This window comes from Arvicola amphibius, chromosome 8 (assembly GCF_903992535.2).
Source record: "Arvicola amphibius chromosome 8, mArvAmp1.2, whole genome shotgun sequence".
Lineage (NCBI taxonomy): Eukaryota > Metazoa > Chordata > Mammalia > Rodentia > Cricetidae > Arvicola > Arvicola amphibius.
The window spans coordinates 30,641,529-30,648,001 of NC_052054.1; positions in this window are offsets into that span (position 1 = coordinate 30,641,529).

Sequence of the window (6,473 nt, forward strand, 5' to 3'; positions counted from 1 at the left end):
GGCTCTTCAGCCCACGGGCTGATCCAGGCGGAAGTGGCCGGAGGGCGTTAGGAGCACTGGCTGCACTTCCCTGAGGCTCGCTCGGAAAGATTTTGAAGCCCTGGGTTTGTTTCCCAGCTGGTTGCTGGCGAGCCGCATAGCCTAGATGGGCTTTGATGGTTCGTTGTTTTGCTTTGTTTCCTTAAACCGGAACCCATAGGTTTATACAAAAGAGCTCAGCTAACAGTCGCGGGACCCTGGTCCTGACCCGAGAGGTGGCAGGGGTCCCCGGCCTTACTCAGCGTGGGCTTGGCGGGCCCTGCAGAAGCGTGTCCGACGGGCGGCCGCAGCGGGGCAGGCTGGACGCTGGAGATGCACACTCGCCGGTTTGAACGGCCGCACCGGGCCGAGTGAGCCCTCGGGACCCTCGGGGCGGCGTGAGCGGTGCTGCCCAGGGAGCGAGGTTCCTAACGGCCCCCCGGAGCGCCTCCGCGCGGCCAGGCCCTCTCCCGCGCTGCCTGGCCTCGGACGGTGGTGGTGGTGGTGGTGGTGGCCGGCGGGGCAGCCTGGATTTTGTAAAAGGCCACGCGAGTCGTGTTCCTAAATGGTTTGGCCTCTGACTGGGGCCACTTGGCCTTTTGAAAATGACTTGGGCTGACTTCTGAGGGTTTGGGAGTACACAACCACTTGAGAATTTAATGATTTGAGCAGTAGCCAAGGACGCCTGTTTATCTTTTCTCCCTGCTCCTAAGTGTACACACACAAAAGCGTTTGAACATTTTAAACCCCAGTAGGACAGATTTGTGTCTGTTCTCATACTGATTTATTTTGGGGCATTATTGAATAGCTGTATCTTGTGTGGGATAGAAGGGACAGGAAGCTGGGTGAGAAAGCCATGCCTGTGGAGACGGATTTTGACAGATCTCAAAGGGATGGGACTGAGATTAGAAGGAAAGGGATGTTGAGGCATGGCTAGCTGCGGTGTTAAAAGGAACAGGGCTTAGCCAACACAGCTAGGAAGGAACCGCTGGAGATAAAGTTGGAGGGGGCTGAGACCTGAAACCATCTGTGCCTTACAGACAGGAGTTTGCATTTTCTTCCAAATGCTAGGGAAAGTGAGATTTGGTGCTGGAGAGTGACAGGGTATGATTTACCAAGGAAATGGCACCAGAAACGCTCCTTTTCCAAGGACAACTGTCCCTGCTTAGAAGGCAATTTTACAACAATGGTGACTGATTCTAAGGTCTTTTTGAGGTGCTTGCCTTCAAGGAGCCCAGCAGGATACCCGGAAGGCGGCAGGTCTGTTGTTACTTTCAGTTGCCTATTATAACCAAGGAGCCTCTTTGTAGAACTGGATATTCTCCCTGCTAGTCCCATTAGCTGTGGTGCTGATTTTGGTTGTTAGCCTGATTGGATCATTCTTAACCCTAGATGAATAGTAAAGCTAACAGTGTTTCTGGTGGCGCCTCCAGAGACAAATGGATTGCTCTCTCAATAGGTTCATTACGGTATGAGAGCATTATTTGGTGGTAGGTGAGGCCTTATTGTAAGAAGTAGGTCATTGGTTGTGTCTTTAGGTGATGTAACTTGCTCTGCCTCCTTCATCATTTTTCTTCATAGAAGGATGGTGGGAACTCTTCTACCAGGCACTCTGGCCATGATGAACTGACACCTTTGACATCATCTTCCTTCCCCTTTTCGTGTACTCCCAGACAAAAGTAACTCATATGACCATTTCACATTAATAACTGGAACACTTCTGTACTATCATACTATCCCATATCTGTCTTTCTGACCAAGCAATTCCCCTCTAGTGAAAAGCAAAACAGTATCGTTTCTGCTCTTGTAATGTGCCCTCATCTGGTGTGCTCAGAAAACTGTGGTGTGAAGTGGCGATGTGTAGCCCATTTTAAACCACATACTTCTTAACACAGATACTGATACCTAAAGAGGCAGAGTTACAATTGTCTTAACTGTAAAGCAGTGTGCTCAACCCTCCTAACGGGGCAACCCTTTAATACAGTTTATGTTGTGGTTATCCTAATCATAAAACTACTTCGTAGCTATACTTTTGTTAAGCATCGTAATGTTAATATGTTTGGAGATAGAGGTTTGGCGAAGGGATTGGGACCCACAGGCTGAGAACTACTGCTGTAAGGGGTAGATCTCATTTAGTCAAGGACTGATGGACAGTGTGTGACACCCTATTCATTCTAGACCGGAATAGCTAGCAAGCTCATTGGTTAGATGCCTGTAACTGTTAATGTAACATACAGACCATGATGGTTAATAGTGACTGTCCTCTTGGTAGGGTCGAGAATCACCTAGGAGACAAACCTCTGTGCTTGCCTGTGAGGGAGTTTCTAGATTGGGTTAACTGAAGTTAAATGACACTAAATATTATTGTGGAATTGTTGGAGGAGTTAGGTTGTTTCTTCCCAGCCACCCTGCTAGCTTAGACCCGAAATAATCACACAGAAACTGTATTAATTAAATCACTGCTTGGCCCATTAGCTCTAACTTTTTATTAGCTAACTCCTACATCTTAATTTAACCCATTTCTAGTAATCTGTGCATCACCACAAGGTTGTGACCTACCAGCAAAATTTCAGCACGTCTGTCTCTGGTGGCCCCATGGCTTCTCTCACTCTGCCTTCCTTCTCCCAGCATTCAGTCCAGTTTTCTCCACCAACCTAAATTCTGCCCTATCAACAGGCCAAGGCAATTTCTTTATTCATTAACCAGTAAAAGCAACACATAGACAGAAGGACCTCCCACACCATGGAATATTTGAGTAAATAGTGATATCTTGTTTGTAATCTCACAGATAAACTTGCTGAAGATCAAAGTTCAGAGCTAAGCCACTAGCTAGCCATAGAGGCCAGGCAGTGGTGGCACACACCTTTAATCTCAGCACTCAGGAGGCAGAGGCAGATAGATCTCTGCGAGTTGAAGGCCACCCTGAGCTACACGAAATTGATCCAGTCTGAAAGAGAAACATCTAGGCAGTGGCAGCTCGCACCTTTAATCCCAGTACTAGGGAGATACAGACAGAAAGGAATATAGTAGGGCAGAGAGAGGAATATAAGGTGGGAGGAGACAGGAGCTTAGTTTCAGTCAGGTTTGGTAGAGACAGATGCAGTCTGAGGAGCAGTCTGACACAGCAGTCTAAGGAAGCTGTCAATTTGAAGACACAGTATGAGGAGGCAGTCTGAGGACAGGATTGCCCTAAAGGTAAGAACTCTAGTGGCTGACCGCTCTGCTCCTCTGCTCCTTCAGCTTCCACCCCGATAGCTGACTCCGAGTTTTTATTATTAAGAACTGTTAGAATTCATGCTACAGTTTTACCTTACCTGCCTAAGAAACCTGATTGGTTCAATAAAGATCTTAATGGCCAATAACTAGGCAGGAAAGGTTAGGTGGGACTTCCAGGCAGAGAAAAAGGAACTCTGGGAAGAAGAGAGGAGGAAGACACCAGAGAGACATGGAGGGAGTCAGACATACAGAATGGAAGAGGTAAAAAGCTATGTGGCAAAATGTAGATTAATAGGAAAAGGTTAATTGTAAGTTATTAGAGCTAGTTAGAAACAAGCCTAAGTTAAAGTCCAAGCTTTCATAATATCTCCATGTCATTATTTGGGGGCTGGCAGTCCCAAAACAAAGTCAAATGAGAAAGCTTCCTACAAAATGTGGGTGACACTTCTACATGCTGGGTACTGGACTGAATAAAAGGGAGAGAACTGTCTGACTATGGCGCCCATCCATAGTTGCTTCCCAACTATGGATTTAATGTGACTAGCTGCCTCTGGCTCCTGTCATCATTTTGTGCCATCATCAGAGGATTTGCCCTCAAATGGCGAGTCCAAATAACCCCTCTCCCCTTGCTTTTGTCAAATGCTTTGTTACAGCCTTGAGAAGAGTAATTAGCACATAGATTAAAATCACTACAAGCCGTTCCAGTCAGCAATGAAATAAGTACGGAAAATTAAAGGGACATGTCAAATTTTTAATAATTTAATATCACAATTTTGTATGTATAAAAGCAGTTATAGACAGTGTTTGAGTAAGTAAAAGAAAAACTACAAAAACGTATTCTTTACTACAAGACATCTTAAGATGAGTGTCATGCTCAGTAAGTCTTACTGTAAGGAACTTAGATCTTAAAATGAGGCTACTGGAATGTGCAGGCTCTTCTCATCTCTTGTAATCCTGCAAGAGACAGGCAATAGGATGGAAATTATGTCATATCATTAGGCACAGTGCTTTTTGCCAGTGGACTAGTTAATCTGTACTGGTAGCATCAGGTATCTACTGTACCAATTAGAGCAAGTAGGCTTTTTGTCTCCCATCAAGTTAGTTTAAACTATGACTGTGGAGACCAGGGAGTAGTTGGGTCAGAGATCCCTCATTCCTCAGGAGTCCACCTCAAAGTGTTCTATGCTCCTTACCATAAACACAGTCCCTTCTATTACACCAGCTGAGTGGTAACTGGCATGTAGGCTGGAATACGATGCTATACCCTAGCTTCATAACACCAGCATGTCCGCTCTCCTACCTCCCAGAGAGTCCATGACAAGAGCCACTGAACTAAGCTCCCTGGAGGCTGGCTAGTTTCCAAGAGATAGAAACTAGAAGGGAGAAGATTCAGGCTCAAAATTCATGTCTCTGAGATTTCTGGTAACAAGCTGATGGAGTTCCTCAAATGTCATTAACTGACAGCCATGGAAAGTTCTAAGGCATTTCTAGAAAGTTCTCAGTGTTGCAAAGGCTGCTGAAGGTGGTCTTCTTTTCAAGGGCAATGTCTCCAGGCTTCAGACCTGTCAAGTAGAAAGATGAGTTATGTTACATTCTTACTGGGTTTTTTGAGGCAGAATTTGATACAAGGAAAAGCTTGGAACTCTGACTGGGTGACTGGAGATCTTGTCCTGCAGTAGACATGCAGCCCTTACTTCCTTTCCTCTTGTTGGGGAAAAGCTTACAATGGTCATCCCATCATGTGCTGCTCTTCCTCGTTGTTTCCATCTTCTTTAGCACACACACAGTCATATAGTGACGATGAATCCATCACTCATCATTCGGATACAACTGGACAGTGTTCAGAGATTTCTGAATCTGAGCTTAAATTTGGTAGCTGGATGAGTTTTCTGCTACTGAGGATGAGGGGCATGTTTGTGGTGGCACACAGGAGAAATGATTGACATTGAGCAGAACTATGTCAGTGAGTGAGTGTGCGCATGAGCCAGCGGGCTTACACGTCACAGCACACAGTGAGGGGACACCTTTCGCGAGCCAGTTCTTTCCTTCCATGTAGATCCTTGGGATTGAATTGGGCCGTCAGGTCTGGAAGCAAGTGCCTTTACCCATCTGAGTAGCCCAGGAAAGCATCTTCTTTAGAACCTTTTGTAGTTTTCTTCTTTTGGGAAGAGAGCTCCTCTCCCTTTTGAGGAAGTCCTTCTCACTTCTGGCCCCCAGTCTATGAACAAGCAAACAAAACTTCCCTAATTATTAGAGAAGTGGGTTTCTGACCCGATCTGGCCAACTAGATAGGAACTTTGTGCCATAAATTGATTTGTTGCCTCTCAATTCTAAATTCATTTTTATTCCCACTTGGAAAAGAGGGACCTAGAGCAGTGGTTCTCAGCCTTCCCAATGCTGTGACCCTTTAATACAGTTCCTCATTTTGTGGTGACCCCCACCAACCATAAAATTATTTTGCTGCTACTTCATAACTGAAATTTTGCTACTGATATAAATCATAATTTAAATATCTGATAAGCAGGATAGCTGATATTCCACACCAAAGGGGTCACAACCTACAGGTTGAGAACTACTGATCTAGATCCTTCGAATCCCTTTTTGTACGAGCTACCACAAGGTTGGATTTCTGTTGGTTGAGAATGTTGCAGATAATAAAGGTTTCTTCTTACAGTATGTTCCCAAATAGAATCCTGTAGTGGAGAAAGAAGACCTTGTTAGAATTTACCTAGGGCATCCAATGTGACATTCCCAGTCCTCTGTAGGGGTCTGATGGGCAGTGGTAAAGTCTCCACGTCAAGAAATTGAAACAGTATCTGTTTGGTGCAGTATGCCAAAAGTGAATGATACAGCTGGCATGATGACATGCATCTGTCATCTTCACAGAGCCTAAAGCAGGAGAACCACTTGAGTCTAGGAGGCAGGGCCACACTGGGTAACATAGCAAGAGCTTGTCTAGGAAAAACAAACACAATCACAAACATGACTGACAGATAACTGGAATGAGCTAAAACCAGGTGCTAATGGTGTGTCTAGAAGGTCAGCAGTTTGGAAGGAATGAGACAGGACTAGGAAACAGATGTCAGGGAAGTCCATGAAAGAGTTATACGGGGGTTTTCTGAATGTGTACAAACTGTAAAACTATTTCTATTCCAGCTGAATTCACACTCCAGATACCCACCGCAGAGAAGACTGCTAATCAGGCAGAGATACAGGGGCACACTAGCCAGATGACGGTC